The sequence below is a fragment of the Xenopus laevis genome, chromosome 1S (assembly GCF_017654675.1).
Source record: "Xenopus laevis strain J_2021 chromosome 1S, Xenopus_laevis_v10.1, whole genome shotgun sequence".
Taxonomy (NCBI): Eukaryota; Metazoa; Chordata; class Amphibia; order Anura; family Pipidae; genus Xenopus; species Xenopus laevis.
In genome coordinates this window covers 74,630,697-74,652,777 of record NC_054372.1, presented here as the reverse complement: position 1 = coordinate 74,652,777, position 22,081 = coordinate 74,630,697, and positions in this window count along the sequence as shown.

The window sequence follows — 22,081 nt, the reverse complement described above, 5'->3', positions numbered from 1 at the left end:
TAATTCCGTAGACAGAAGCTGCTAAGATACTCCAATTTCACAAGACTAAAAGCAAATGCTTTCTACTAGTAAATATCAGGAAATGTCTCTACAGATACTACATCAATCGTATCTGACACCACTTCGGAGACATCATATAGTTACTACAAATACAGACAAATGCCTGAGATGCCAACAACCTAGAGTTGACCTCTTACACTATCTATGGCTATAGTATCCAAAAATTATGGGGAGGAGTTCAGGGATATTGCAAATCTCTAACACAAAAACTGCACCCTTTACATTAACATGGGCAATTTTTGGAATACCTCCCCACAATTAAAACTTACACGTTCGGAGAGACTCTTAGCAGAAAGATTAACTGCTGCAACCAGGAAAACTATTTTACATCACTGGCTTTCTTCATCTGCCCCCCCACTCTCATTAGTCAAACAAAAACTCCATCACATTTTTCATGGATTGGCTGCAATCTATGACAAATAAAGAATAGCATACAGAAAAAAATTTCTTAACTTGGATGAGTTACATAGCCTTCCTTCCCACACACATTAAACACCTAACTATTTACTCATTTAGACTCATTTTAACATATGTTAAAAAAAAAAAAAATATCCACTTATTTCCTTAATGGGAAAGCACTAGGCAAATCCATAATGGAGACGGAGCTTGACATCTTTTTATATAATAAACTTGGCTGTAGCAAATAATGCAAGTCAGCAGCATCAAAGGCAAATAAGGTCTTGAGCTTTACTAAAAGGGGAATAAATTCACTGTAGGAGGGGGTCATTCTTCCACTTTATAGAGCACTGGTAAGGCCCCATCTAGAATATGCCGTACAGTTTTGGTCTCCATCACTCAAACAGGACATTATTGAATCAGAGAGGGTACAGAGAAGGGCAACTAAACTGGTAAAAGGTATGGAAAATCTTAGCTATGAGGAAAGACTGGCCAAGTTGGGGATGTTCACACTTTAAAAATCATAGGAATGTTTCAGTATCAGGTGCTGCACCCGCAATAGTTCCCCTCAAATCAACCGCCAGCCCTGCGAACCTGCGTTGTCCCGACCATTTGACTTGATGGATGTGTGTCTTTTTTTTAGCCTAACTTACTATACTATAGTATACCATGCTACTGTGTCAAAGATTTGTTGTCTGATCCTGCTACATGTTTATTTTTCAATAAAATTATAAATAAAATGACCTTTTTCAGTTAATTTGTAGAAGTTTAAAGATAAATTTACCTACTTGTCTTGAAATAGACCCTGCACAATGTTACACTTGTCAAAGTCAGCCTTAGTTCATAGTACAGGTATGGGACCTGATATCCAGAATGCTCTGGACCTGGGATTTTCCGGATAATCGATCTTTCTGTAATTTGGATCTTCATTCCTTAAGTCTACTAGAAAATCATGTAAAAATTAGCCAGACTAATGGCTTCCACTGATCACCTTTGGCCAGCTAAGGTACAGTGGAAACAGGCCATACCTACTTGCAAATTCAGGGATAGCAATATAAGTGAACCAGTACCATAGATCATAGGCAGGATGTTATGTTACCCCCAAAGGGCTGCCTCTGGACCCTATAGTTGATGTCTTGGATCAACTTAAAGAAATGTGAATCACAGTATTTATCCATTGGCAGCTCTAAACAAACCTTGACAGACTTAGAATTTCAAGGATTTTGTATGGACCAATAAACTTAGGTCATAACTAGAGATGCATGGAATCCACTATTTTGAATTCGGCCGAACCCCTGAATCCTTTGTGAAAGATTCGGCCGAATACCGAACCGAATCCGAACCCTAATTTGCATATGCAAATTAGGGGTGGGAAGGGGGGAAATGTTTTACTTCCTTGTTTTCTGACAAAAAGTCACGTGATTTCCCCCGCTCCTAATTTACATATGCAAATTAGGGTTTGGATTCGGTTTGGCCTGGCAGAAGGATTTGGCCGAATCTGAATTCTGCTGAAAAAGGCCCAATACCGAACCGAATCCTGGATTTGGTGCATCGCTAGTCATAACTGGGCAGAGGGAACCTGGAATTGGATATTTTTAGTAGACTGCTAAACCCTGGTACCTAGGAGCAATCCTATGATGTATGTCAATGGCTCTGTTAGAGAAGGTCCTAGAGAAGGACAGGATAGGAATTACCTAGAATTACCCTATTTTCTATCTCTTTATTGGACCTGTCAGGTATTTGCCTAATACAGATGGTTTCTGTACTGTTAGAGAAGATCCTTAGACAGGCTAGGAATTAGCTTGTTCTTATATGAACTGACTAGTTTCTATCCCTTTACTGGACCTGTCAGGTAATTGCCTAATACAGATGGTCCTTATACTGTTAGAGAAGGTCCTTAGAGAGGATAGGCATTTGTTTGTTCTTATATGAACTGACTAGTTTCTATCCCTTTACTGGACCTGTCAGGTAATTGCCTAATACAGATGGTCCTTGTACTGTTAGAGAAGGTTCTTAGATAGCATAGGAATTATTTTATTCTTATATGAACGGACTAGTTTCTATCCCTTTACTGGACCTGTCAGATATTTACCCAATACAGATGGTTCCTGTACTGTTAGAGAAGGTCCTTAGACAGGATAGGAATTAGCTTGTTCTTATATGAACTTACTAGTTTATATCCCTTTACTGGACCTGTCAGGTAATTGCCCAACACAGATGGTTCTTGTACTGTTAGAAAAGGTCCTTAGACAGTATAGGAATTAGCTTGTTCTTATATGAACTGACTAGTTTCTATCCCTTTACTGGACCTGTCAGATATTTACCCAATACAGATGGTTCCTGTACTGTTAGAGAAGGTCCTTAGACAGGATAGGAATTAGCTTGTTCTTGTATGAACTGTCTAGTTTCCAGTGGCATAACTACCGGGGGAGCAAAGGGTGCAATTGCACCAGGGTCCGCTTCCCCTCGGGGCCTGCCGGAGATCATGCAGCAGTGCGGTAGTCCTGCCAAAAACCCATCGGCCATCCATCTATAAGCTAGTGACCATAGAGTCCTTATAGCTTTCCCTCCTAACGTGATTTTTAATCTTTTTGGTTTATTTTGGGCATACTTTTATCTACCTATTAATAAAAGTTATGTTTTATTTTGAAAACCTTGTTCGGTGGAAATTTCTGAATATATACTGGGGTGGTGCAGCATATGGGTCATTCTATTTTACTTTTCGGGTTCTTCAGTGTAATCACCATGTGCAACTCCTGAATCATACAACTTTTTCAAGTTGTTGCTGTGAAAACATGAATGTACCAGCTTATCGAATGAAAACCAGTGCAAACAGCCCAAAACTATTGAGAATCCTGAAGGTAAAAAACATGTTCCAATTGTTAAAGGTACCATCTGCCATTGACTTCTACATGATTTTGACAGGTTTTAGTTGGAGTATTTTCAGATTCAAATTTTTATCATCTTCAGAGCATAATAAACCTTGAAAAAGAAAGAAATCAAAGATTTTTCCCCTTTAAAAACTTGACCAGAAAAATTTGTGGTTTAATAAATAGGCCCGTATGTAAAAGGGCAATATATACTGTATTAAAATATTTTGTTACTGCTTGTTTTTTTGGCCACTAATCACTATCCTACAGTGAATCTCTTAAGCACCATGTTTTGTTTTTTTATGACAAGCCTCTGTGGATTTCTATAAATAGTTTCAAGATGTTGTGATAGCAGTGTTTTCCTGAGATGCTGCAACCTGTGCTGGAGGCATTAATAAAAAATTTTTAAACAAGGACCAAGACTGACGATTGTTTGTTAGAATTATGCAGTAACACATTGGTTCAATTTTGGTTTACTGTATTTACAGTAACATTTTTGTAATGGAACCTTTTATAGCTAAAAGCATACACTTAGCTTTCACAATATATCCAGGCTGAAAGCAGCAGAGCCTAAGCTCTGTTTACCCTTGCCCTTGAATAAACCTTTCGTAACTTATGTTTTGTGTAGCACAGCGCTTTCAAAGGAACTTAAATAAAAGTCTCAGAATGGCTTTATAGGCCATGCAATATCACAAACAGTGGATTTTCATGAGGGTCAAATGTAAACATGTTCTCAAGATTTGGTAGGCTTTTTGGGTGAATAAAATTTGTCTTTTTTTGTACTTGAGTTTGGCTTAATATAAAGGGGAAACATTAATTTTATAGTTTGCTGCTAAATGTTGTTCCCCTTGGGACCAATCTCATATGGAAGGCAAAAAACCCATTTTAAGCCTCTCCAATTTACATCAGGGGGGAAAAATTAATTTCTGACTCCAAGATAGCAATCAGTCCCTGGATAAATTTGTACTATGAGCTATCTTTCATAACCTTATATTCCCAACCATGCTAAAAAGCCATCCAACTCTTTTTTAAAGCTATCTAATGTATCAGCCTGTATTCCACATCTTCACAGCTCTCACTGTAAAAAACCCCTTTTGAATATTTAGATGGAATCTCCTTTCTTCTAATCAGAATGGGTGACCTTTTGTCAGCTGGAAAGACCTACTGGTAAATAAAGAAATAGAGATATTATTATATAATCCCCTTATATATTCATACATAGTTATCATATCACCACTTAAGCAGCTCTTCTCAACAACCCCAAGTTGGGCAGTCTTTCCTTATAGCTAAGATTTTTCATACTTTTTACCAGCTTAGTTGCTTTCTCTGCACCCTCTCTAATTCAATAATGACCTGTTTGTGCGTGGGAGACCAAAACTTTACCGCATATTCTTCTGTACAGTGGAAGAATAACCCCCTCCTCTCGTGAATCTATGCCCCTTTGAATACAGTTTTAGACCATGTTTGCGCTTGATACTGCTGCCAAGTATATTATATACAAGGGCTCCAAGGTATTTTTTCATTATGGATTTGCCAAGTGCAGTCCCATTAAGGGTATACATTGCTTGGATATTTTTACATCCCAGGGGCATGGTGGCTTGATACAGCCAAGTTTATTATTACATCCCAGGGGCATGATGGCTTGTTACAGCCAAGTTTATTATCTACAAGGACTCCAAGGTCCTTTTCCATTATGGATTTGCCTAGTGCAGTCCCATTAAGGGTATAAGTGGCTTAGGTATTTTTATATCCCAGGGGCATGACTTTACATTTATCAACATTAAATCTCATTTTCCAGTTAACTGCCCAGATTGCCAGCTTGTCAAGATCCTGTATCCTGTATGGAATTTATTCTGCTGCATAGTTCTGCAAACACGATACATTACTTACAATACCCTCCCCATAGTAATTAATGAACAAGTTCAATAAACTAATGAACAAGTTCAATAAACGTGGACCCAATACAGAGCCCTGAGGAACTCCACTAAGAACCTTAATCCAAGTAGAGAATGTACCATTAACAACCACACTCTGTACCCGATCCTGTAGCCAGTTTCCTATCCATGTGCAAATGACTTCATTAGCCCAACAGACCTTAGTTAAGAAATCAGTTGTTTGTGTGGCACGGTATCAAACAGTAAAATCTAAATGGATCATATCAGCTTCTCCCCTGCTGTCGAGCATCTTACTTACCTCATCATTAAAAGTAATCAAATCCGTCTGACATGACCTATCCTTCATAAAGCCATGCTCTATGCTGCTCAAAATGCTATTCACTATGACAAATTTTGAATGTGATCCCTCAACAAGCCTTCAAATAATTTGCCCACCACAGATGTCAAACTTACTCGCCTATAATTGCCATGCTGAGATTGTAATCTCTTTTTAAATACTGGAACAACATCAGCTTTCCTCCAATCCATAGGTACCATACCATATTTGAATAATCATAAGAATTTCTATGTGATTAACCTGGTGGCTAACACTGGCACCCAGAGATTCTATTTGACTAAATGACACAGACTGATGAATTCATAAGATATTTCTGAGTGTTTCTGTGTATCTTCTCTCATACAGATATTGTATAGCAGAATATTGTGTTCAGCTTCAAGATAAGAATAGGATGTTTAAATATGTTAGTGTGATGTTTAGCACTGGATCCTAGGTCCGATTCCAGCCAAGGTACTATCTGCAAGGAGTTTGTATGTTATTCTACATAGCTTTCCTCCAGGTTTCTTCCCACACTAATAATAACATTAATCATTGTGTGTGTTTGGTGTAAACCTTTATTTGTAAATTCCAATCTCTGTAAAGAACTATTGAATAATTTGTTGCCATATCAATAAAGGTTTTGATGAATTTTTCAACAGTGATTTTAAAATAAGAGTTGCTGTTATATACAGTGGCAGTACACTCATCATTCCTAAACTATTGCCCCAACAATGGGGTATATAAAGAGTGAAGTTAGACATCACCACAGTCCTCTAGAGTGAAATTCCGCCACTCTCCATTGATTTCTATGGGATTTTGAAAGGCATATTTATCAAAGGATGAACTTTCACTTTTACCCATTGATAAATACTCTTTTAAAAATCCCATAGAAATTAATGGAGAGTGGTGGAATTTCACTCTAGAGGACTGTGGGGTATACCAATGTGTTTTACCAAGGAAGAGAAATGGCACTATTAAAGTACTCACATCCAGTATATAATAATGATCAATTAAATGCAATCATTTTATTGTGCAAATACATTTTTAGGATTTTCACACCCTCATATATTTCCATAAAAACCTTAATATATATATACTGTGGCATGCCACTGGCCTGCACATGCACTTTTATGGGGGAATTAGCGTTTGGTAGGCAGGTAGCATACAATTTTGGAGCTTAGAGAGACAGGGACACCAAGGTTTAGGACAAAAACACAGGTTTATTAAGCACTGGACATTCCCAATAGGGATGTAGCGAACCGCCGATAATGTGTTCGGCAAAAAATGCGAACAGTTCGCGAACAGTTTGCGAACTTCGAACATCCGAAAATCGTTAGATTCGAACGATCGAAGGATTTTAATCGTTCGATCGAACGATTTTCGTTCGAATCGAACGAAAATCGTTCGATTTTAGCGATCGAATGGTCGAATGGTCGAACGATTTTGACGCAAACGCCTATTGGCGAACGTCGCGCGACGTTTGCGAACTTGCGGCGGACGCGAACAGCCGATGTTCGCGCGAACAAGTTCGCCGCCGAACAGTCCGCGACATCCCTAATTCCCAACAAAAAGGCAACAGAAAAATGTTCAGGTTACAGTTCAACTTCACTGTAGAACATGCAGGGTACAGTTCAGTAAATACACTGCAAAACATTCAGGGTTTTCCCCCCCTCTGGTCGCTCACAATCAAGGGGAAACTCTCACCCTCTTGCACTTTGAAGTATTTGGGCTTTACACTCAGCCCTGCTGGCTTACCCTCCTGGGATTCAGACTCACTAGCCTCTGCCAGTCCTTTCCTCTTTCTTTCCCCACAAAGGATTTAGGCTCCAACTTCTGGAACTCTCTTGCTGGCAGAAAAGATCCTTCTGCCCAGCTCTGTCTCTCACAGCCCAGCCCTTCCCTGGAGAGCCCTGAACTGTGCTCACCCAGCCCTTTTACATGGTCAGGTAGATCCTCTCTCAGCTGCCACTTAATTACCTGGCTGAGAGGGAATATTAACCCTACCTGAGCCAAGTATTCCTTTGCAACACCTATCTTGCAGTTTAAATGTACACTTTTCCATGTACTTTCCTTCAAGACAGTGGTGTTTTCCAAACACCCTGTCACAATACATATAGAATAGGTAATGAGGCGTATGTCCTAAGGTAAAGAAGCCAATTAATTATTATAAATATAATGGAATTATACACTCTATTTTTAACCATAAATCCCCCGTGTGTATATGCTCTTCCAATATTGTAATATAATAAATTGTAATATAATAAAATAACAATTTAACAATTCCAATGTTTTTAGATAACTCAGATTAGAAACTCAGCTGGCTGTGAATCAGCTTGTAAGAGGGTGAACCAGATGAAAAGTGTGATATGTGAAAATATTGTTATCTTGTGACAAAAATGTGTTTGACTGTAAAATGTTTGTGTGTTTAAAAATGTTGAATGTAATTTGTGTAAGTAAGTTTAGTTGTAATTTCTTCCCCAGACATCAGAGGCCACTATAGAGCACAGAAGGGCTATAAAAGGAGGTGCCCCACCCAAGGTAAGCTGTCTTGATGGGAGGGGGTGGCTGAAGAAACATCAGCTGGTCGGTGAGTGGAGACATCATTGACAGATAGGAAAAGTTAGAATAGGAAAGATATTAAGTAGAGCGAGCACTAGGTGCACGAGATAGTGAGGCTAGTTAGTAAGGGCAGCTATGGCCCCATCAAGGAGGAAAGTGGAATTAGTTTCCTTCGGGAATCAGTGATAGTTTAGGACAAGGTAGGAAGGACACCTGTGTCTCTGGACAGGAATTGGATGGAAAAGGTCCTAACCTGGAAGAGTGGAGGGGTATCATCCATAAGGTATCGGGCCACTATTGGAGAGTGGGGGGATACGGGTGGAGTATATACCGGACCACTAGTCGGTTAGGTGTGATCCAAGATCCTATGGCAGATGTGCCTACTCTGAATTGATTCCTTGTAGTAACTGTAACTGAATGTGTTTGCAGAAGCGTGTGCTGGAGTGTGTGTAGCGTGTCTGATGTAGTAGTCTATTGGTGTTCCTGAAAAATAAAGATCTCCTGTTTAATTTTTACATCAAGTTTCTTGTGGTGAGTAACAAGTGGGTTAAGTTCCCCTTTACTATCTGGAAGCCCCTCCCACAAGCTCATTGTGGCCATAGCCTTAGTCTTGTATAATAAATGTCAATGTGTGTGCCATGGCTGGTGACATCACAACTCCAAATTAACAGAGATCCAATTTAAAGGGGTATATTTATCAAAAAGTGAAGTTAGAGATTGCCAAAATCCGCTAGTGTGAAATACCGCCACTCTCCATTCATTTCTATGGGATTTTTAAAGTTGTTTTTATCAAATGGTGAACTTTCACTTTCGCCTTTTGATAAATATGCCTTTAAAAAACCATAGAAATTAATGGAGAGTGGTGCTATTTCCCTCTAGAGGACTGTGGTGATTTTTAACTTCACTCTTTGATAAATATACCCCAAAGCCTTCAATGCTTGTTCTGAAAGAAACCTGTCAGAAAGAAAAGGCACACATGTGACAGCCATTTAAATGGTACTGACTTTCTCTAATTTTGAACTTTCTCTCAAGCAAAGATATATTAGATGGTAGAAAGTAGGGATGCACCGAATCCACTGTTTTGGATTCGGCCGAACCCCCGAATCCTTCATGAAAGATTCGGCCGAATACCGAACCGAATCCGAACCCTAATTTGCATATGCATATTAGGGGCGGGAAGGGGAAAACATTTTTTACTTCCTTGTTCTCTGACAAAAAGTCACGCAATTTCCCTCCCCGCCCCTAATTTACATATGCAAATTAGGGTTCGGATTCGGTTCGGCCGGGTAGAAGGATTCGGCCGAATCCGAATCCTGCTGAAAAAGGCCGAATCCCGAACCGAATCCTGGATTCGGTGCATCCCTAGTAGAAAGTCATGCTGGCCTTATGGTAATTAAAATGGCACACAGTGAACAAGCTTCAAACTTTATACTTGAAATTTATAAAATGCCTTCAATACATGACTGCAGTGGCACACAATGATCATTAAAACAGCATGTTTCCTGAATGGCTAGAAGGTTGTAGAGGAAGATCTGTATATGGGGAATAAGGTGCTACGGTGTAAGGACAGCAAGATGCCCAGTGATCTGACTGACTGCTGGCCCTATCATAAACAAGGGAGCTGCATGGGGAAATAGGTGGGAGATACAATTAGATTTCAAAATACCTGCCCTCCTGCTTCCAAAGCTTTCCAGTGTTCAGCTTGCAATGTGGGTTTTCCCTCTAGAGAATTTGGGGGGGGGGAGTTGGGAGGGGAATAGGGCAGTTAAACTAAACAAAAATACAGCATGCTTGGGTGCAGGTAAAATGTGTACAAAATAACTCAACAGGCTCAGTTACAGTAACAGATTTTAATAGAAAAGCAAAAGAAATCCAATTTTTTGATCCCATCATAGTGTTCTTCCTCAGGTCACTGTCTTTTCTTGCACATAATTCTGGTCAGGTGATCTCTGAGGCAGCACAGAGAACATCATAAAATGGGGGCTCAATGGAAAATATGTAAAAGAGCAATAGTTACTTAAATATATATTTCAGTTTGGTAAGATTCTTTAATATGCCATTTAATATGATGTAAACCAGGCATGTCCAAAGTGTGGCCCGGGGGCCAAATGCGGCCCGTCTTCAAATTTACACCAGCCCTCAGCCTCCATAATGAAATTAATACTAATGTGGCCCGCCAGCACAGTGCAATTAGGAATTGCCTAGCCGTAATATTTTGGTACATTAGTGAAATGATCTGCCCCTTGGTTTATACTGCTGCCTGTGTGCTGAAGAAGTTAGCAATAGACACATACTGGCATGTAGTGATGCGCTGCTTCACATACAGTACTTCTTTAGGGCTGAAGGTGTCAATAGACGTACTGACATGCCAGTACAGTAAACTACATGCCAGTATGTGTCTATTGCTAACACCTTCAGCACACGGGCAGCAGAATAGACCAAGTGGCAGATCATTTCACTAATGTGCCCAAATATTACTGCTACGGCTATGAGATTCCTTGTTTATATGAGTTAAATGATGTTAATGGTTCAAAGAATGTCAGGCTGAATGGTCGGCCCCCACACATTTTCACCTCACCAAATCTGGACCTCATTGCAAAAAGTTTGGACACACCTGATGTTGCTTAAAAGAGTTGTTCACCTTTGAGTTAACTTTTAGTATGATGTAGAGAATGATATTCTGAGACAATTTGCAATTGGTTTTCATTTTTTAATGTTTGTGGGTTTTGAGTTATTTAGCATTTTCTTCAGCAGCTCACGAGTTTGCAATTTCAGCAATCTGGTTGCTAGGGCCCAAATAACCCTCAAAACAAACCATGCATTGAGTGAATAAGAGACTGGAATAAAAAGTAGCAATAACAATACATTTGTAGCCTTACAGAGCATTTGTTATTTAGAAAGGCCCCCATTTGAAAGCTGGTGAAAACCAGAAGAAGAAGGCAAATAGTTCAAAAACTATAAAAAATAAATTAAGAAGACCAATTGAAAAGTTGCGTAGAATTAGGCATTCTATAACATAATAAAAGTCATCTAAAGGCGAACCACCCCGTTAAGTAATTATTTTTGGGGGTTCATAAGCAGTGAAAGCATTGTTAGTTGTGATAGTAGTGATGACTATGGGATATTTGTGTCTTTAAGGCTAGGGCCACACAGGGGCCGAAATCAACTTGCTGATTTCAGCCCTACCAGGGGCAGTAGTGCCAAAAGAATGGATGGCACTCCTTTCGAGGAGGAAACAAATTTTATTGCATGCTCATGCAGGGATCAAAAGGGCCTACGCGTTTCGGGATACAATCCCTTAATCAGAGGCATTGTATCCCGAAACGTGTAGGGCCTTTTGATCCCTGCATGAGCCTGCAATAAAAATTGTTTCCTCCTCGAAAGGAGTGCCGTCCATTCTTTTGGCACTGAATGAACTTTGGCAGTGGGGACGCTGCGGACAGAGCACCTTAGGAGGAGGGATTGGAGCAGCCGGAGGGAGGGTAAGCCTGGAACGGTCTTTTTGGTGCGATAGAGGAGTTGGCTACCGGGGGCAGTAGCCTCCTCTCCCTTACCATGTAGATTGCCCATGTCCATTTTACAAAATTTGTCAGGTTATTAAAGTTTGAACACATTTTTGGGAGTTTTAGGGCAATGTTTTATGTGTTATAACAGTTTTTCTAATGAAGGTGAAATTGCCCTTTAAGCTGATACGTGCTTATCTTAAATAGTTAAAATCTTATCTTTGTTCATCTTAAATTGTTAGAAATGTATCTAAGTGCAGGTGCTGAGTGTTCTGGGCTCTCTGCCAAGTAGCCTCTTATTTTAATTAAGTTTCGGAAATGTATCTTTTTCTGGCATCAGTACAAGAGATCAAAGAGAAACTTTGGACTGTTTAATAAAAATCTGGGACTGTTGGGAGGTATGCATCTAAAATCGGTGCGCAGCGGAGCTCTCAGGTGCAATATTCTTCTCTTCTTCTCTTCGGTAATCTTCGGAGAGTAAGATCCATATTGTCACATGCGCAGTTGGAGCAGTCTTCGGCTTTGTGAGAACTGCGTATGCGCCGAAAGTCACGAAAATTGCCGAAGGGAAAGAAGAAAACCTGAGGATTACCGAATAGCCACAAGATGGCACCCGTGAGCTCCGCTTCGCTGACTCTGCAACGAGGAGTAATTACAGGATATGGGGCATTTACAGGTGTTAACACCTGTATGGGGGGGGAGCAGGGTAGGGTTTTTTTTATTAGTTGGGGGGTTGAATTTTCCTTTAATCATTTATCTCATGAAACTTGAGAAAATTTGAGAGAAGGAAAGCTTACTCCATGTTCTTTGCAGGAATAAAAGTTCACTTTATAGTGTGCTGAATCGGTAAGGTAATTTTTGTTATAGGGATTTGTATAGTTAATATCTACCTTCCTAGTCTCTTAGTTCCATTCATCATTGGGCTGGAGTACTGGTAACCTGTTGCGCATGCGACTCCATAGTGCATCATCAATCAATCAAGCAAAGCATCGCTTATAAGTGGAATGTGGCTGCGTTGTAATGTTAGAACAGAAAATGCTGCCTCGGGCAGTGGGAGGATGGAACGTAAAGAATTTGGCGAAGTCACCCTTGTGCAGCCGGCAGGTTTTCATCAGAGCAGCATACTGAGCGAAGTGAAGCACCAATAGTAGAAACCGTTAGTGTGAAAACTGTATATAGATGCAGTTAGAATGTACAACACTTAATTTCAACCTTTCCTTGTCCTTTAACAAACATATAATTTGCCAACTCGTGAATGGTCCAAATCTCATTGACCAAAAGATTCAATTAGTCCACGGATCATGTGGAGCAGAGGCTCACATACACTTATACAGCAAACATATACTGTAGCATTTACAATCAGGGCTTCACATTATATAAACAATGTTGTTTAATATAACCTTATGGGATACCTCAACTTATATATGTACATTTTTAGTTCTAAGCAATTATGGCCAATTGGAAGCCAGTATCATGGACACGACACTTAGGAGCAGATTTATTTTCAATAGAATAAAAATCCAACGCTGGAAATAAAATTCTACACAAGGAAAAAAAAAGTAACTGTTAGATTATGACCGTGAACATTGATAATACATTTGTCCCTTAGACATTTTTTGCTAGATGACATAAAGTGATAATTTTGCTTATAATAAAGTTGCCTAGCTCCCTAGACTCACTTTAGCCATGCCTATGTCAGGGACCATTACAGCTAGACCATACTCTGTTACAATCCAACTAAGTTGCTTGCACCACAGAAGCAGGGGATAGAAATATTGGCATTTGGAGACTGACATTTCTACTTTACAGGATACAAAGTTTGCCAATTAAGTGTCACCATTTGCTCTGTAAAAGTATGCATAACTGCAATGGATTTTAGCATATGTGTTGCCTAGCATAAAACTCTTCTGGAAAAAGAGATAGATTAAAAAAATAAAAAAAAGCAACATAGTGCATTACTGCAGTCTAAAGGGAGATTAGTGAAGAACTTAATGATTATTTGGATTCTATATATGTAGCCTTATAAGCAAACAGTTATACAAATACAACCACATAAATCACAGGAGAAAAACATGCGTGTGTATTATTATCTGAGATGCTTTTTGGCATTACATATTGCTGTTTTTCTTTAACGTCTTTTATAGACTTAAAGCCTCCCCTCATAACTGGTTTGCCAAACATACTGTTTAAGCAGAATGTTTTTTACTGTAATTATCTTGCTCTTCTTTGTTATCTTTTAGCTTTTATTAGCTCTATTTAATTATTTGGTTGGTAGGAGGCTTCCAGTTAATGTACCATTAGTGTAGGTTAAACATAATTTAAAAATGTTTCTGTAATGGCAGTCTTTATAAGAATATAAGACTAAGCTTACACCAAGGAAAAAGAAGTAAACTCCCTTCCATCCACACACCTGCCCAATTATAGACTAAACAAGTGCTTAGTGCAATAAATAGATTTTTAAATCATAAATATATTACTAGCACGAGGCGTTATTATAAATATAGTTATCCACGTGCTTGTGTCTCTGATTGCTTATAAGAACATTTCATTTGTTTGGACTTCAGTATCACCTTTATGCTGATGACACTCAACTCTACTTGTCTACTCCTGATCTTTCTAATGCTGTCCTTTCCCAAGTTACAGTCTCTCTGCTGTCTTCTCCTGGATGTCACAGCGCCACCTGAAAATGAACCTTTCAAAAACAGAACTCTTTTTTATTTCCTCCAAGATTTTCCCCTGTCTCTCAGATATCACTCACAGTAAACAACACCACCTTTCATTCCACCACACAGGCACGCTGCCTAGGAGTTATCCTAGACTCGCATCTGTCTTTTTCACCACATATTCAAACACTTGCACAAGCTTGTCGTATTCAACTACACAACATTGCCCGAATACAACCATATCTCAGTTCAGAATCAACTAAAACACTGATTAAGTCTCTCATCATCTCCCACCTTGATTACTGCAACTTACTCCTCGCAGGTATTCCAACAAGTCACCTTTCACAACTCCAATGTGTTCTAAATGCGGCTGCTAGACTCATTCATCTATCTCACCGCTCAATATCAACTACTCTCATATGCATGTCCCTTCACTGGCTCCCAATCTCCTCTAGAATCAAATTCAAATTACTAACACTCACATTCAAGGCCCTTAATAATGAAGCCCCTCCCTATATTTCATCCTTCACGCAACCTTCGATCTGCTTCCGATCTTCGCCTCGCTTCTCCTCTCATCACTACTGCCCATTCTCCTCTACAAGACTTCTCTCGGGCTTCTGCTTTTCTCTGGAACTCTCTACCTCGAGCTGTCAGACTTTCCCACCTGTTTAAAAAAGCTTATTCAATGGACCTTAATTAATCAATCATTGCTGTATCAAAAATCACAAAATTGTTTCTAAAATCCTAATGTCTCAATTGTACCCTAACCTTTACTTTGTAAACTGTCATTTGTAGGGCCCTCTAATCCTTTTGTACTCTGTAACCCCTTGTTTGTTATCCTCCATATACAGTATTCCCTGTAGGTAACTAAGGTAAAGCACTGCGTATCTTGTCAGTGCTATATACAGTATAAATAAACAATGACATGGCAATCAGCAGCATCAAAGGCAAATAAGGTCTTGAGCTATATTAAAAGGGGCAAAGATTAGTTGGAGGGGGTTAATCTTGCACTGTACAGAGTGCTGGTAAGACCCCATCTAGAATATGCTATACAGTTATGGTCTCCAGCCCATGTCCAGTTTCATGTTTAATTTGTAAAACCTTATAAAGTATAAACAGATTTTTTCAAAAGTCGTCCAACTTCTCTGTATATCGATTTTAAAGGACAAGTAAAGTCTAGAATAGAATAAGGCTAGAAATGCTGTATTTTCCTTGTCCTTTAAATATAATTGAACTGCCATATTGCTTGCACTATTATTTGTATAGCAGCTGATAGACTACATTAATATATAAACAATTCAATTTTCCAAATCATTTTTTTATTTTTTACAGTGTATATTTAGTTGGGTGGGTTACTCAATACCTAACCCATTTTTTAAATTTGCTAATATATAGATGTATTACATATTTCAAGTATTTATACTATACTCATACTTGATGCTTTGGTTTTGGGACATAATGTCCAGATCGTGCATATTACGTACTAATTTACCAAAATTCAGCTGTATCCAGGAATCAGTCTTTTGAACATTTATTTAGCAGTAGTAAGCCTGGAATGCACCAGGCACCATTTCTACTTGAATGCCTCAAGATTAGATTGGGTAATAATTATTTCTTCTTTGCTTAATATTTAATATAGAAAAACATGAACAGGACAGTTATCCTTAACTTTGTGACCTCTAAGTGGAAAATATTTTTATTTTTTGTAGAAATAATATGTACTTTGTTGATTGTTGCTTGTGTTATGTTGATGACCTGCTTGTATCATATATGTTGCTGAAATAGTTACAAACCAGGTGTTTGAGCGCCCATAAACATAGTGGGGTCATTTAGTAATACTGGGCAAAGTTGCACCTGGGCAATAACCCATGGCAACCATTCAAATGTTGACTTGCATTGTTCTAGCTAAAAAAGGAAATCACCTCACTTGGAGTATATTTAAAACAGAATTTCTAACATAAATGTTTATAGATTAACCTACTCTCGAAGATATTTTACAGTGAAAGGTAAAAAGCCTTATAAAGATTGACACAAAATAATCATTGAGCAAATTAGCACTGGGCTGTTCATGATGTTACTCCCAAACTTTCATATGGGATCTACTGTGTTTTCAGACTTAATGAGCCATCCATGACCCCTGTGGGTGTAAAAGCACTAAGTGGTGCAAGAATCTATGTGCCTCCCACCCCTCTTGAATGGACTGATGCCTACCACAGACTGCAGAGGCCTGCGGCTATATGTACAATGTCCACACAGTGGCCAATTGCTGCCTTTTTTTGCACTTTGCATTGTAAATGAGCTATTTTTTCACACTTTTCTGCAGACTATTTAGCACTTAAGTAACGGCACTTTTTTGAGAAACTCCTTTTAAAATCTCTGGTGAGGATAATTGAATAGTAAGTTGTAAAACACATTCAATGAGTTCACAAATTCCAAATTTTCCATTATTGATCTTTACTAACTATAACCCAACACACTGTATCTGCATTATGTTTCTAGGTTCATATTTATGAATATATATATATATATATATATATATATATATATATATATATATATATATATATATATATATATATTTGTATGGATTGTTAGTCCTACTCACAAATATATAATAGATTAACCTGAGACCAAATATGCCGGCTTTTGTTGCTGCTGACTGAAACATCAAAGTAACAACCATGGAACATGGAGAAGCGATTTCACATAGTGTAAAATCTTTTAATACATATATAGGGCAATGACCTATGAAGAGATTAGACACCCTGTGAATAATCTTCTCTATTGTAGGTGACTAGTTTCATCCAAATGCTTTTCCCAGGAAAATTAAGGCAATGTCAAATAGATACCTTTATTTTTATAAAATAGGAAAATAGGACAATTTCACTTTAAGATTTTGAAAGATTTATAATAGATTTATAAATTGCAATGCAAAAATATTTCTTTGAATGAAGGTAATAGAAACACTCCACATATAAACAAAAGCCAAATGATTTTCTAAAATAGAAATAGATTGGGATGTTGTGTTTTTAAATAATTTTAAAAAGTTTATTAAAAAAATAAATTTGGTTAGCTAGAACTGAAACTAGGGAAAAATGATGAGGGTGGTAAGCCTAAACAGTTATTCAGAATTATGAATGATAAAAATTAAAATATTAATGAATTAAAAAAATGAAAGCATATGGCTTTAAAATAAGCAGCTTTACAAAATAGTTCTATAACAGTATAGGACTGTACTGAGAAAACTATATACAGGTAAAATTGGACATACATTGTAAGATCTAGTCGCTTGTCAAAGTTGTCAAATGAGTGGATATTAAAGTGAATTAGCAACCAACATGCTGGACCAAATCAGTTGGCCCCTGGTTTAAAGTAATGGTCTACATATTCATTAGGATTATCCCTGCTCTATGTCATCTCAATAGAATCTTTGGCAGATTTGCTTCAACCAGATCCCGTAGTTAAATGTCTTTCATTTGTAAGCCATAGAAAGATGAGCATATATATTTGTGAATAACATTTCTTGATTTCCAAAAGCACTCGTCTAGCAGTCAGATGAGTTCTTTGGATTATTGATGAATTGGGCGAAAATCTATATTTTGGATTATTTGAGTCAAATCTAGTGCTGATGATCCAGATATAGACCAGGGTTTTATTAACATTCCTCTGGTCATGTTTTACAAAGATAAGATGCCTTTATATTACATTTCAGAGAATATTAACCCATTCCTGAAATTTGTTTATGACGTTAGACAAAACCTTTTTTATCTTATTTCAAAAATCTAAAATGCTACCTATATTATGGGGCAGCTTTATCAAAGGTGGAGGTGAGTTTTCGAATTCAAAAAATTCCAATTTCGAGCTATTTTTTGTGTACTTTGACTAGGGAATAGTCCAAATTCGATTTGAATTTTCAGAAAATTTGAATATCGAAATTTACCATGTACTGTCTCTTTAAAAATTCAACTTCGACCATTCGACATCTAAAACCTTGAACTTTGAAAAATCTAAGTTTTGTTGGGAACTTTGATTCGAGTTTGATCAAATGCGCTATTACTTTGATTCGTATGATTCAAATTCAGCCGAATACGGGCTATGTGATTGAAAACTGACCTATTCGGCAAAAAAAAAAAACTTGACTTCATTTTGGTTGGTCTTTTTGAATTCGAATTTCAAAGTTTTTCAAATTCGAAATTCGACCCTTGATAAATATGCCTATATATATGTATGAAACTAAGCTATCTATACTGCATGCCTCTGTTTCCAATATAATTTTTTGATATTGATATAAAGAGAGTAAGAGATAAAGTTTATTCACAAAAATCAAAATATGACAAATTCTACAACTTTATCTTACGGACACCCTTTAATTCAATCTTCTTTATGCATTCCATTTTAATGATAATTTTATAAACTAGTTCTCTTATCTTGGGTTTAGAAGCAAAGCTAGGACTTGGAAAACCATGCCTCTACTTTACCAGTTATGGCAAAAAAATCACATCTGCTGCATTGTGCAGATCAGACCAATGTGAACAAATCTGAACTTTATTCAGCTGAACGAAATCTGAACCCTTAAATCCATGTGACTTTAAAGGTATAAACAACTGAACATAATATGTTGTTAATAGTTCAACATTTGAGCAAATGTTTAGTGAAGGATTTAGTACTGAGACAAATTTCTTTTCTTGCAACAGAATTATTCTTTTATGTGCAGCCTGTTGACAGATTTAAAAAACAAAAAATCCTTACTATTGCCATCATAACTAATAAGAACAAACACTTCAGCAGGATTCAAATTTGTCCAAATCCTTCTGCCCGGCTGAACCGAATTCTAATTTGCATATGCAAATTATTTGAAGGGAGGGAAATCACGTTACTTTTTGTCACAAAACAAGGAAGTAAAAATGTTTCCCCTTCCATCCCTAATTTGCATATGCAAATAAGGATTTGGTTCGGTATTCGGCCGAATCTTTTGCGAAGGATTTGGGTGTTCGGCCAAATCCAAAATAGTGGATTTGGTGCATCCCTACCAGAAAATGACAGGTTGCCAATATCTTAGTGAAGCCTGGAACTGCCTTATTTGTAGGTGCCGAGGATCAATATAATTTTTATTTTTTTTAAAAAGTTTTTATTTTTGCATTTTAACTTTTATCAACAGTGGTTAATCAAAAGCTAAAGAGAAAAGAAGAAGGAAGAGAAGCTTTGAGAGGGTTGGTTTTGTTTGGTTTGGTGCCCAAGAGCTCTGCTGCACTACTCTGCATAAATATGCCAGCATTAATGCCAGGGACACTTTTACAAGTAAGGTACTATGGAGAGAGAAAGCAGGGAAGGGGGCCAATGGAGGAAAGAGGATGGGGTTAGGCTACATGTGGGGTTTTTGTTGTATTTTAATAAACTTTTTATCTTAAGTGTGATTATAGAAATATTTTCAGATATGTACTACAAGCTTATAGGCAGTATTATGCCTTTGGTATTATAAACAGACCTTATTTTAGGATACAATCTCCAAAGTAACAAGGTTGGGAAGTGTTGGCATTTTTGTAGAAAACAAATGTCTTCCTGCTACTTTTATATTTATAAAAATCAAGCCTCAGTCTGTCTAGAAAGGTGGAACCTTACTGGTGGCAGCTTAGTTTGGCAAAAGCTGAAGTTCTACAGTGCTGACCTCTACGTTCACGTACATGTAATAATATTGTCAGCTTGTGCATGCATAAGAAGATGCTCAAAACTGAATGTTTTCTTTGTAAGAGGTCAAGCCAAATAAGAGAGAAGTGGGTCTTCCCTCCCCCCAAGAATAATATATTAAAATGGCCAATTTTATGAATTAAACTGCAATAGCCAGAATGCAAATTGTGTCTAATTGTTCTTGCATTTTAAGTGTAAAATGATATTGTATACATGTTCTGCTAATTCAAATGCATTTAGGTACAGCCAGTGGCATAATAGTTAGCTTTAAGCAAACCCTTGAAAATATTTGGCAACCTTTTTGCCAATGGAGAAAATATTATGCATTTTATAGTTGCACCAATGTACAGAATATGTAATAAAACATCTTAGTGTAAAATGTGTGTGTGTTGGGGATATTTGATGGAAAAAATGCATAATCTGTATGCAGGTCATAAAAAATTGCTATGTGCAATTAAAATTTGCAGCTTAATAACAGTAATTTAAAGTAATTTAAAAAGTACATTGCAAAAAAGCCAAAAGCTAATTTTTGCAACACATTTATGATTTTTATTACTTTTCTAATATGTGTCTGGAAGTAAGATTTTAGTCAAATAGTGATATCAAACATACATTTTTGTGGAGCCCTTGGAAAGACTGGAAGCCATAAAAATCCTTGTAGAGACATACATGACCTCCAGGCCTCCAGTTCGACAGATGTTTCTGAACTAAGCAAAATTCAGCACAAAACACTGTGTTGTATTATATCTTTACTTACCATATAATTCCAGTAATAAAGTTAGGAAACTTACTAAAACAATATATCACATATTAACTTTTAGCTTAAAGGTGTTTTTAATATTATGATACTAGATGAGTCACTGATTATATTTTCATAAGCTGGTCATTTATTTAAAGCTACATTGTATTAATGTATTTAATTTAACATACAATATATTAAAATCAAGTTATTAATAATAATAATAATAATAATAATAATAATGATAATTATAATTGCTAAGGCTAAGGTATACAACTTATGGAGATAAGTATACAGTTTTACAGTGTATGCCTTGGTAGGGTAAGGAGTTATGATTAGATCAGGTTGTTTTCTAAATGGATGCCCAGTCCAAATCACACCAAGGGGTGATTGCTTTTATTTACTAACTATAGGCAGTCCCAAATTATTTGTTACTTACGTACCCATCCAATTTCTTGGCATAAAATAATAGTATAAAATAATAGTATACAAATACCAGTTAATCTGTTTTTCATTGAAAAATGCCTATGTCAATTTCAATTGCCTCTTCTCAATCATCTAGTGCAGTGCTGTCCAACTTCGGTGGTACAGAGGGCAGAGATTTTTCTGGCCTACATAGTGGAGGGCCGATAATGGAAGCCAGTGTTGATGACTCCATGTTTTTAAACCACACCAACTATAAACCACACCCATGTTACCATAAGATCATGTCCACATTAATTGTGGTAGCTCACCAAGAAAACAAATGGTTGGTGCTCACTGCAGGGATATCACTCATCGCTCATTTGTTAAAAAAGTTAAGGCATATTAAGACATATCCTTAAATCCATATGCCTTCTCCTCCCGTGTGGAAAATGCTAACAAACCCCCAGAACAAATAACAGGGTTATGTTCCACAGGCAGAGCAGGGCACACACAGGCAGAGTATGGCACATACAGGGAGCATAGGTAAGGCAGAGTAAGGTACACACAGGAAACATAGGGCAGGCAGAGTATGGCACACACAGGGAGCATAGGGAAGGCAGAGTATGACACACACAGTCAGAGTATGGCACACCCAAGGAACATAGGGCAGGCAGAGTATGGCACACACAGGGAGCATAGGGCAGGCAAAGTATGTCACACACAGGGTGCATAGGGAAGACAGAGTATGAACAGGAGACAGGGAAACATATCAGGACCACTCTAAGATGTACTATATAGAGTGACACAGTGCTGGTACCACTCCAGCAGTTTTTATGAGTGTGAACAGGTGAACAATGTGGGCAGTTTCAGTTTGTTCTTATTAATGCTATATGATAGATATGATTAACACATTCTCATATGTTATTTCCTGTATTAGGTAGGCCTAGTTTAAGAAAAAAATAGTACAATGTACATATAGAGGTTTTTATT